The sequence below is a fragment of the Opisthocomus hoazin genome, chromosome 2 (assembly GCF_030867145.1).
Source record: "Opisthocomus hoazin isolate bOpiHoa1 chromosome 2, bOpiHoa1.hap1, whole genome shotgun sequence".
In the NCBI taxonomy this organism is placed as follows: Eukaryota; Metazoa; Chordata; class Aves; order Opisthocomiformes; family Opisthocomidae; genus Opisthocomus; species Opisthocomus hoazin.
In genome coordinates, this window is record NC_134415.1 from 11,960,791 (window position 1) to 11,973,134 (window position 12,344).

The following is a 12,344-nucleotide window of genomic DNA, read 5'->3' on the forward strand; positions in this document are numbered from 1 at the left end:
CAACCAAGAAATGTACTTCCCACAGACCTCTAAATGGGAGTTAGTTGCTGTAACTTCTGGACTCCGCAAAGAGGAACAAATTTAGCAATAAGCTTGAGCATGAGAGGCTTCACACAATGCATTGTCAATCTTCTACAAAAGGTTTTATCTTTAAAAGAACAATACCAAAATATCAGTTTCATACTCGGTGCTAGACAACCAAGGCAACTTACTGGAAAAGCGATTACATTTTTGACCGAGCTATGGTTTCTCTTCATACATTAGATACAGACTTTCCAATAGCAGATTAGAAATAGCTTGTTGCTCGATCAATAAATTTTGACAGAACAGATGGGAAAATATTTAAACATCTAAACAAACTGTCTGCACACCTATGTTGTGAAAGAAAACTGAGAACTTGGATACACCAATGTACTGTTAATTTAAGGGGAAAAAACTGTTTTCAATTAACCTTACAGTTCAGGTGGAGTGTATGTTCCTTAAGTGTTCCTGGTAACCCGTCACACATTTTTATTGCTACAGGTGTTGGTCTGCTAACAAATATTCATCCACATATTATTCAACAAAACTTCAGAAGTATATTTGCTAGAACTTTCTATCCATTGGGGTAACAGCTGCAACAATGAGAAAGTTTATAATCTAACACTGATGAACAAAGGTAATACACATTTCTTTCCAGAAACAGACTTTTATCCAAATGTATGAAAATTCTTCCTGCAGAAAGGTACATTTGTCAAGTATTATACAAATTTAGTTACTATAACTGTATCAGGTATGAACAGTGAAAATATTGCTGCATCAATAGTAAAAAAGAAGACCTGAATGAATACTCCTTGCTTTTATCATACAGAGCTGAAAAGACAAAACACCGACGTTAGAGGTACCCTGGGAAATGGACACCTGAGAAATCTGACACAAGGCAGACATCCGAGACAAGGCAGAAAGTTTTCTATTACTGCTCTGACTTTTGCCGGTAGTTTTTCTCCATTTTGCATCTGGCTTGCACTGCTGTTTTACTGCTGGTCCTAATGCAGACTATCTTCCTAATACGTTTTTGTACTAGAGATTTCCCCCATCTTACCTAGCTTTTTGTTAGGTAACCTTAAAAAAATAGCAATCTAAAATTTTTTTTCACTTGCTGGCACACATTCTGCTGCATCAGAAATGATACATTCTGGTATAAACGTAAATTAAGCAAAGCCTCCTAGAATAAAGGACATGCAATACTAATTAATGCATTTAACCTCCTACAAGGGACTCTGACTTCAGCAGAATTTAAAATCCCCCCAAAAAAATTAAGCTATTGCACATGAAAAAAGTATTCTAACAAAGAACTGTAAGAAGTCAATGGCAACCCTGGCCATCAAAAAAAAAAAAACCACCCAAAACCAAAACCCCACCAAAAAAGCAAACCGAAACACAAAAAGCAAGAAGAAAACCACATCATATTAAAAAGAGTCGTCAAAAGTAAAACCTATTCAATGGACAAAAAAACCCCAACAACAACAAAGAAAAACACCAGAAAGCTAAAATAACTCTGTTCTAGAATTAACAGATACCTTTCATAGAAGGTAGCAAGTAAAAGCAAAAGATGATTTCAGTCTACAGAAAGATGGCACTTCTAACTCAACCAATTCTACCATTGGAAGAAAAACTGCAGACCTGTTCATACCTATATTAATTCTCACTGCACTAGAGTAGTCTCCGTAACATACACTACCAGAAGATGCAAGATGTGTAAGAAGTGATAAATAACAGTATTACTGTGATGTTTCTTTCTGGTTGCTCATTCTTCCTGAAATGATTCTCAATTTTTACTGATGTTAAACAGCATTTGTTCAGCTTTTGTTTATGCTTCATTTCTGTCGGAAAAAATAAAGGCTTTTGCTGATATGGAAATAATGTTTGCATTGATTAAATGAAAATTAATGAAAAAAGCTTCAAGCATGTTATTGAGATAGTCTTTGTAAGAATTGTCATACTTCTTTGTTTTACAAAAAAACGTGGTTTTTATTAGAAAACTGCTCTCTGCTTTTAAGTTCTGGTTCAAATACAACAGTTTATTTCTGGGCAGCATGAGCGAATCTGTTTTCTAGTCTTTTGTTTGTTTTATTATTTTTGCATATTTGTTACATCTTTCCCCTTGAGAAGTCTGACACTACATGCGGACAATTCGTTTGCGCGTCTGGTCAGATTAACCAGATTGCATGAAAATTCAAATTCTTGTTACATCCTTGGTTGTCTGGCTTCAGGAGAAAGTCAAACTCTTGTGCTAATTTGTCTGTTGGTGCAGCAACTCTTCTGTACGTGTAACTGCGCAACGCTTTCGTACCCCCATCTAAATAGTCCCCATCTTTTGATCTTGATACTGGTTATTGCCAACAAATGATGTTCTGCTCCGGATACTCTGCCTTGTCCACATTCCATCATGTTCATCTCAGGGCCCCACTGGCAATGCCAAGCTGAGAGAAATGCCCAAATTCAAATCACTATCATTTTTGATGGCTTAGGAGCATAAGATGGCACAATGTGGTACAGTAAAATCTAATAAGTGACAACAAAACAGAAAAAAATACCACACTTGAATTTTCATGAGGTGCTAGCATTTCAAGATAAAACTACTTATTTGTATTTGCATTTCCTTTCAATGTAAAAAAATAATTCGGTACTTGGAATTCTAGTGTAAAGAGAAAATACTATGTTGCGAATCTCCCATAAATCAGAAGGGAAAATATTTTCAGGCATAGATGCTGTTCCTCCTCACACCATGCACTGGTCCTCACCCAGAAATAAACTGTAGCCAAATATACAACAGACAGCTGTTCAAGAGCACACGCCAACACTAAACCACATTTCCACAGGTAAAATAAATTCTGTTGTGCCTCTGCTAAGAATGAGATTATGCATGAAACTTCTAGGTAAACAGAGAGTAAATAAACTTGAACTATCCTTTTGAAGCCAGATGAAAATTGGTTAGACAAAGCCCAATAACATAACTACAGTGTTTTGTTTACAGTTACTGACCAGACGAACTCTACTTTCAGGAGAATGAGTACAAGTTATCAGAAGTTGGGGCTTTTTGATTTTAAGCAAAAGCCAACAACCAGAAGCAAAGCGTTCTGCCTCACCAAGAAGCAGTAATGTCTCGTACTACAGGTTAAGACAAACACCTGCTCAAAAATAAAAAGAAAAAATAATTATGGCATCAGTGCTGGTAGAAGACTTTGCAAATAAATATTTATCAGATTAGATACTTTTTATTTTATGGAATGAAATACATCTCATCATTGAGATTTTTTTAAAAAGGAATCTTTTTTTGTTGATATAAGTCAATAGATATGAATGTTAAGACTCCATTAAACTAATGCAAATAATAAGCAAAACTTCAGTCCTCATAGTAGGGCAGGTCCTTACATGTAGTGGTCCACACATAAAAGATGCGCTTTTTTTTGTTGATTGTACTGTCTCTAATTACTTAGCTTTACATTTGCCTATATGACAAAGAGGTAACGCTGCCTGTTACAGATTAGTTCTAGTTACACAGGTACTCCAATTACAGACATAATTAATTTACACCATTGTAATAAGAGGGTTAAAATCTTTCTTGTGACATCAGAAGAAAAATGTTATCACAACCTGCAACACTACCAAGACATGACACTAAAGCATGACCCTTCTGACAGCATTCTTTGAGCATGGAACACAACTGATTTGAATGCATCATTTTAAAAGGAAGAAAGAATACAGCCACCACCTTTCCAAGTCTCCGGCTGATAAACACTAGTGTTCTGTTCTTGGATACAACAGCACTATATAACATACTTTCCTAAACATACATTGAGCACTCGTAGGTCCTATTTCTTTTTATCAGTAAAGTTTTTTGGGGTGGTGGGTTTGGTGGGTTTTTTGAGGGGAGGGGAGGCTGCTCTATTTTGTTCATTCTAACTTGGCAATCAAAGAATTTTTATTTTTACACTATTACAGAAGTGCATTTTTCTAGGTTTCCAAAACCACCTTATTCAACCTTCCCCATCTGTCACCATCTGCTTCTTTTTAGCATGTACTTTTTGTGTGATCACATAAGCATGTGAAAAATAACTAACATTCAGATGATTGTCTGCTGGTACATTTGAGGACTGGGCATAATAAAAGTGAACTGCCAAAACGTACTTAACACTTCTAATTTTGTTGGGTCTTGCATGTAAGCTACATTTGATTTTCAAACTGTTTTACAGTTGGAAAGTTGATCAGGTACTCTAACTCAACAGTAAAACTGAGACTACATAATTAGCTCAGCACTAAAAAGATTATATTCAAAGAGAGGAACAAAACCCAGAAATACATCCACATGAGTTCACACATCCATCTTGACTGAGTCTGTCTGCACAATGTTGCCTGAGGCACAGGATAAGATGCTACGAGGAGCCTACTTCTGGACAGTCTTCTCGCCAAGCTGCCACAGGACACGCAATAAAGGACTTTTGTAATTACAAGGGTGGATGAAATCTCATGGAAATGTTGGAGAAGCAACATCTCCTGCCTTTTGTGTCCCTCTGCAAAACATTCTATTCGTTTCTATTAAGAGAAAATTAACAAAATAATATAATTGTCTTTAGATCAATCTCTCTTTCCTGCCCTCAACGACATTTTTCCTCATAAGAAAAATCTTCTCACCTCTAAGCTGTGTTTTCTGGCCTATCAATCTACCTGTGAGATCATCAGGTTCATTTCACGAATTCCTTTGACCTCCTGTTAACCTCTGTTGCTATCCTCCTCCTTATTTTACTCAAATTCTTTTCTCTCACCCATTTGAAAAAAAAAAAAAAAAGAAAAAGAAGAAAAGAAAAGAAAAAGGCCTTGGCTGAATTACCCATGCAACTTCATTTTCTCTGTAGCATAACATGCTGGTCTTTTTATGTCCTCACCTTTGCTGATCTCTCTCAATTGGCCTACCTCAGTTTATGTTTGGCTACTTTCATCAGTTCTTTCCAAACAAGCACCTTCATGCTTTTCCCCACACCTGAAGGAGCTCTTCTGTGACATTCTCATTACAACTTCTATCTGCACTAAAATCCCTGTTTAAAACACTGCTCTGCTATGATGCCTGCAAAAACTGAAAACATCAGTTTCCATGCTAGCATGTCTCGGTGCATTTCTGTGGTTCCCTCTCTGCCTATATATCATTTCGTTTCAATGCATATCAGATGCGCTATGTGGTAGACCATCATTTTCTCAGTCCAAAAATCTACCAGACTGCCTTTGGCAAATATCCTGATCCAACAGAAGCAAGTATCAAAAGAATGAAATAAATGTATAGCTGCACCAGTGAGAAAATGCTTTTTCTGCCTCTACTGCAACATTTTGCAATCTGCATATACCACAACATTCTTAGAAAATTCAACTTCAATTCCTGTAAACACAGGAAGAATGTTTTTTCTTGCTACAACTATGCCTGCAGTACAGGGCACCACGCTTCCCTCTGCCACTGAACTTTGACGGCCAAGTTCTAGATTTTGGGCCAGCCCTACATCAAAGCCATATCTTCCCTAAAAGAAAAGCTGTAAGTAAGAAATTAAGTGAAAAGTGAAGAAAGACAGCAGTTGCTTCTTGATAAAAGAGTTTTTACCTTTCATTTCTCTGAGATAAAACTCAGGGAAATAATTGATTACATATGATCTCTCTCACTCCCATTTCTAAAAGAAAGATCACCAAAAAACCTCCCCCGGCCAAACAAGCATTGTGTAACTTACCTTAATATTTCCTTCCTCTCCACTGGTCTCATTTTAAAGTAAGTTATAAGACATGCAGATCTTCTCATGCCTAGGGACAAAGGCTATGAATCTACTCTGGTCTTATTTACTGTCACATAGCTTTAAGTGATGATACTAACTGCATAAACTATACTGAAATGGTCTTGCTGTGGTTTGGGGTTTTTTTTAATAAAAGACTACTGTTCTTATAGGAATGCATTCATCCATCTAGTCGGTATTTCTACGCTAATAGAACTTAAAGGGGTCCTACCATTTTCCCTGTTATTAGAATACACCTAAATATCATCGATCATCCATGCCTATGAAGAGTTATTTGAATGAACATCCATGAAGTCCCTTACAGACTTGTTCATAGCCAAAACATCTTCTCTCCTGTTACGAAAAAGATTAAAAGCATCAAAATAAATTTCTGGTGTTTAAACTTGTATCTCCCATGACACCAAAACTTAGTAGCCCCGTGACTGCCCTGCTGTAACCAAGACTGTGCACTTCGTGCTAAGAACTTGAACTGAAACGCAGAGAGCCAGAAGCTGCAATCACATGTAAGAAATTACCCTTATAAATAATCACAGCTGCAAGAACTTTTATTTCTCTGCCCATGTAGCTTTAATTCCTGAATGTTCTAATAAAGAAAGTCTGTAGAGGTCTGTATCTTTATTCGCAGGTCTTTGATCCTTGACGATCAACTGAAAACTATCAAAATCCAAACTGCTTTTAAATGTCTCACAGGTATATTTACAAGTACAAGTACTTTCTCAGTTTTATTCTTTCTTTCTTAAGCAAGTGATGCTGTCTGGAAAAGACACATGGTCCTATCCTGCCTTTGACACTGCAAAACTGCAAAAGAAACATTTTGTATTTTTTACCTGAAAAAAATTAAGAGTACATCTGTGTTTACTAAATGGGATCACAATTCATCTTTTTCTCATTGGATCTATGTTTATTCTCTGACACCACAATGATCTCTAATGTGATAGCTGACTTTGAAGGATAACAATGCAAACAGATTCCTAAGAAATAGTCTCTTCTTCCTGAAAAACTACTGAGGAACGAGAAATTGTAAAATATTTTATACCTTTCAAATGGAGAATACCACAAATTCTTAGAGCAGACGGAAATATTAAGTATCACCACTACATTTATACACAAAATAAAAAATGAGGCTTGCGTTAGTTCCACCGCAGATGATAAAAGAATTTCACTATTTATCAGACAACCAAGTTATTCTCAAAAGACTTTATAATTTCACACATAAAAGGTACTTACTCACTCTTCAGTAAGTGCGACCAAAATGTACATCTGTACTGTAAAAAGATACAAGCCCTGCTATTTGTGAGTGGCAAGTATTTTCTTACTAGAGGATGTGTTCATACCTTACCATCTCCTATGCTTGGCACAAAACTATGTAAGACAAAACACAGTCAATGCTATTTTAGTTTTCTTTAAACTGTAGAATACTGGTGTTGGGTAACAGGGAAAGACTAGGAGAGGAATGTACCTGTGGACCACCAAGCTGGAAGCCCTGCACACTCCGGTAAGAACACAGTGCTTGGTGAAGGTAGGCATAAACTTCCAGGTCGGTGCCGCAAACGATAAATCAGTGACGGTACAGAAGAGTAATTCTAGCTCCAGAGATGAAAAATGGCTCCAAACCAGCAATCTCATCACATTTTCTTCCTGTGGCCCACCATGCATTTGATCTTCACATGGACAGGGGCATTTTTCTGGATCTTCCAGATATCAGTACGATCTGTCTCAGGTCCTACATGAATGGTCAGGCCCTGCCAATGTGAGATGAAAGAGCCTTCTCAACAGAGGGTGGGAAGGACTACTTTGATCTCAGAAACACAAGGTTTGTGGTGAAACCATAGCAATAGGTGTGCTTGTTTTCTGAACAAAAGTAATTCTGAAATGACCTTGGGAAATAATTCTGTATGGATCCACAAGGACACCTTCACCTGAGAGAATGTCATGCAAGGAGGAAAGCCACATTACCCTGGCTCAGCTACTTCCCTGTTTTCCTGTTGGAAGCAACTGTAACTTAGTTTTTGTAAAAAGACAGAACAGTGAGCAGGACTCTATGTTTCAAACAATGATCCAAAAAGCACTTGGAGAACCAAGCTCAAGTTCTCGTTTGGAACTGAATCCACAACACTGAATTCATACAAAAGAAAATATTAAGTCAGTTCTCAGGCTAGGTATAGATTCCTGCCAGCCAAGGTTCCCGTGTCAACTGCTTCCTGGCTGGTAGACAGCAACATCAGGCTACCCCTATGCGGCACACAGCACACTGTCCTAGTGTCCTCTACCAGCAGCCAAGAAGCCCATGGGCAGCTCAACCAAAAGGCCTGTAGAAGGGATGCACCCATCACAACTGACGTAGATGAAAGAGAAGGATGCAAGGGTATTATTAAAAGGACAGATGCTGGGAGGTGTGGAAGATACACCAGAAGGCTGTGCTGCCATTCAGCGTAACCTGGACAGGCTGGAAAGTTGGGCAGAGAGGAACCTGATGAGGTTCAACAAAAAAAAGGCAAATGCAGGGTCCTGCACCTGGGGAGGAACAACCCCATGCATCAGTACAGGCTTGGGGCGGACCTGCTGGAGAGCAGCTCTGCGGAGAGGGACCTGGGTGTCCTAATGGACGACAGGTTGACCATGAGCCAGCAGTGTGCCCTGGCTGCCAAGAAGGGCAATGGCATCCTGGGGTGCATTAGGAGGAGTGTGGGCAGCAGGTCAAGGGAGGTTCTCCTTCCCCTCTACTCTGCCCTAGTGTAGCCTCATCTGGAGTACTCTGTCCAGTTCTGGGCTCCCCAGTTCAAGAAAGATGAGGAGCTACTGCAGAGAGTCCAGCGGAGGGCTACAAGGATGATGAGGGGACTGGAACATCTCTCCTGCGAGGAGAGGCTGAGGGAGCTGGGCTTGTTCAGCCTGAAGAAGAGAAGGCTGCAAGGGGACCTAATATATACTTACAAATATCTGAAGGGTGGGTGTCAGGAGGATGGGGCCATGCTCTTTTCAGTGGTGCCCAGCGACAGGACAAGGGGCAATGGGCACAAACTGAAGCAGAGGAAGTTCCGTCTGAACATGAGGAAGAACTTCTTCCCTGAGGGTGATGGAGCCCTGGAACAGGCTGCCCAGGGAGGTTGTGGAGTCTCCTTCTCTGGAGATATTCAAGACCCGCCTGGACAAGGTCCTGTGCAGCCTGCTGTAGGTGACCCTGCTTCGGCAGGGGGGTTGGACCAGATGACCCACAGAGGTCCCTTCCAACCCCTACTATTCTGTGATTCTGTGATTCTGTGAATGGATTTCTCCATGTAACTGGAGAATACCTTGCTTCCAAAGAAAGGCTAGAAGGTGTCTGCCTTTACGCTTACCACATCCAGGCAAAACATAAGTAACTAGCGACAGGACAAGAGGAAATGGCCTCAAGTTGCATCAGGGGAGATTTAGGCTGGATATTAGGAAAAATCTCTTTACTGAAAGAGTTATAAAGCATTGGAACAGGCTGCCCAGGGAAGTGGTGGTGTCCCCATCCCTGGGGGTTTTCAAAAAACGTGTAGATGTGGCACTTCAGGACATGGTTTAGCAGGCTTTGTGGTGATGGATTGACAATTAGGCTTGATGATCTTAGAGGTCTTTTTCCAACCTAAATGATTCTGTAAGTATATGCTGCCATTTGTTTTCGGATGAACAAGCAGGGATATAGCTGGACTTCAGTCCTGTTCCCACAGTGAAACTTTAGGTTCTCATGATCTGCAATGTGTCAAAAGCTAGCAAGTCTTTGGCATCCGGTAATGGTTTCTGTGGCCTGAACTGCAACGAGAAGTGATTTTTGCGCATTTATTCTCTGATACATGCACATTAATAGAATGGAGGACCCAGCCTTTGGACAGTCCCTTTGTCAGTCAGCTGTCCCAGGCATAAAAACAGATAAAATTGTCTCAGGTGAGCAATCCAGCCAATGCACTGCTAATCACTATTGTAGCAGCAGAGAGTAAAAAGGGAAAGCTTATTTTTTGCAGTGGTGTCCATATACTGCTAACTTCACCTTTTTAAATAAGAATGTGTGGATAAAGGTGTTGAGTCTTCTTACGCCGTACCAGTAACCTGTCTAGGTCGCTTGCTCTAAACCCTTTACCTTAGGTAAAAATGAATGAGTTCTGTGGTTCCCAAGGCTAATGAAGAGTCCATTTCCTTCAATACAGATTTGTACAGGGTGGGTCTCCAAAAATACTCATAATAAGAGGTGGGGAAGTGGGACTGCTAGCGGACAAAAAGGCAAACTGTACAAAGTAGTTTGTGGTAGGTGTCTAAAACCCAGCATGATCCCTTGCCAAGTTCAATGGAAGAGAGCTAACAAGTTTCCAAAAGCAAGAGATGGAGAAGTAGATGAAAGCAACTGAACAGGATATTTGCACTTTTTGAGAATGTTTTCAAGACTGCTGATAAGAAGATAATCGGGTGGTAAGAGCTGTCAATGACACCTGTAGTCTATGCCAGTGACGACCGTGTCATCCCTTGTGCTGTTCTTGTTGCTGGAACACATTCTGAGTGTGGAACACAAGAAAAGCGGCCACTGTACCAAGCCAAACAAGCGGACCTGCAACAACTTCTAAGAGGCATAAAAGATTCAAAGCAGGCTAAGAACAGTTCTGGAAACCTTAAATCTAGATAACTGCTGAGTGTCCCTGCAATAAACATAAAGGAGATGTCAGAAACTGCCAAACAGGAGCAACAGTCTGCATCCAAGTCATCCCTGAATCTATGCAATGGGATTCTGCAAAGGAGACCAGGTATTACCGAGTTTGTCTTCGTAACTAGAGCAGCCGGTGACTCGTCAAACAGCCGAAATGAACACGCTTAACCAACCAAAATTATTTAAACACTTCAAACCTGAAGTGTGAGAGCATGACTGCTCAGACTTCTCTTCACTGCTGAAAGAATCAAGCAAGATGGAACCAGATGGATGAAGAGAAAGTTAGTGGCCCCTAAGAATACTGGTATTTCCTTTATAGTTGGAGAAAAACAATGTATCAAAAGATTTTGCTATGATCCATAAAGGTTTCACTAACTCTACATACCATATAAACTTCTAATTAACTATTAGCAGTTTCAGTTTCCTCCCTGAGTGCAAACAGGAGTCTTCAAATTTGCTTTAAGAGATTTAGAAAGGCTCTCAAACCCGCAAACCTGACCATCCTAAAATCTTCATTTCCAGCCAGCAGTATCCAGAAGGTGATGTGTACCGTTTCCTTGACATTGTAAGGTTCAGAATAAAAAATGCAAGGCACTCTAAACTTGCTTGTTGAAAGAGGCTCCAGGGCTTGTTGCTGCTACTCAGGATTCAATACTCCTGAAAATAAGAAGGTAAAGAGCTATACTAAACCAGTGCATCCTCACCTCCTCCCTTTAAAGACACATTCTTCTTCAAAGATGATACGTAATGGTGACTTTCAGGTGGTGCTGAGCTGCTCCAAAAGGTGGGGAAATCACTTGAAGAATGCTTTTAAACAAACAGTATGACTGAAGGGCCTTGTAAAGCCCTTTAGGTTGCCTAGAAAGTTGTCTCAGTATCATCTGTGGAATATGTCAATTGGCAATCTTGAACGCTGACAATAATGGAAATAAGGGCTAATTCAGCATCCGCAGAATCCTTGGCATTAAGTAAAAAACACAATGCTGCCTTTTATGTCAATACTGAGTTGTGTTTGGCAGCCCCAGGGTAGAGGCAGAACGACATTTCCGAGCACCACAATCAGTACTGTTGACTGAAGCCAGACAGGACAGAAACAAAATTTTGAGAGTGTTTTTCATGCCTTTTTTCAGTAGGCATCAGTGGCAGAGCTGTCAGCACAAACACTGGAGCAGATCACCTGAGTGCCTTGAGCTTCCACAACAGGTTCTCAAGTGGCCAAACCAGAGCTGCGAAAGGAACGAAAACAGCATCCCCATGTCCACCTTTTCATCAATCCTCGAGAAGTGCGATGCTTGGCACTCCGAGTGCTAGCTAGTAGTGAAGCTGGGGTGGCATACTCTGGGATGCCACTTCTCCTTACGTACTAGGAAACAGCGAAGTTCTGGTGCCCACCCTCACCCCAGTTCTGAGGCTGACACACTCAACTGTTTTTAGCAGAAACATCTAATATTTCAAATCCCTCTCCCTGCAACTGGGGAGTTCGGATAAAACCCGGCAAACTCAGTACCTCCCCATTCCCCCTCGCCTCCGCTGAGGCTATATAAACGCTAGTTCTACAGCTCAGTCAAGCAGGATCATATGTTCCAAGTGACAGACAGATGGAAGATTATTTTTGAAGAAATCATCGGAAGATAAAAACTTTAACAGAAGAAGGCAAACATAAGAAGGAAACCGCATGTTAGAGGCCTTTTTAAACACTAAGAAGCACAGCATTAATATACATACAACCACCACAAAGAATAGTAGCACGTAAAATTCTGACTAACAACAGTATAATAGTAATCGGGCAGACTGTCAGTTCTTTACTACAATGAACAGTTCTCAGCATACAAACATCACAGTCTAAAATTAAATGAAAAGTGAACATTTTATTG

At 40.1% G+C, this 12,344-nt stretch overlaps 1 protein-coding gene across 5 annotated transcripts in view; it reads right to left on the reverse strand.

Moving 5' to 3' along the window:
* Nucleotides 1-12,344, reverse strand: part of AKT3 (AKT serine/threonine kinase 3) — a 167,090-nt gene that overhangs the window by 28,744 nt on the left and 126,002 nt on the right. The gene's annotated exons all lie outside the window — the stretch shown is intronic.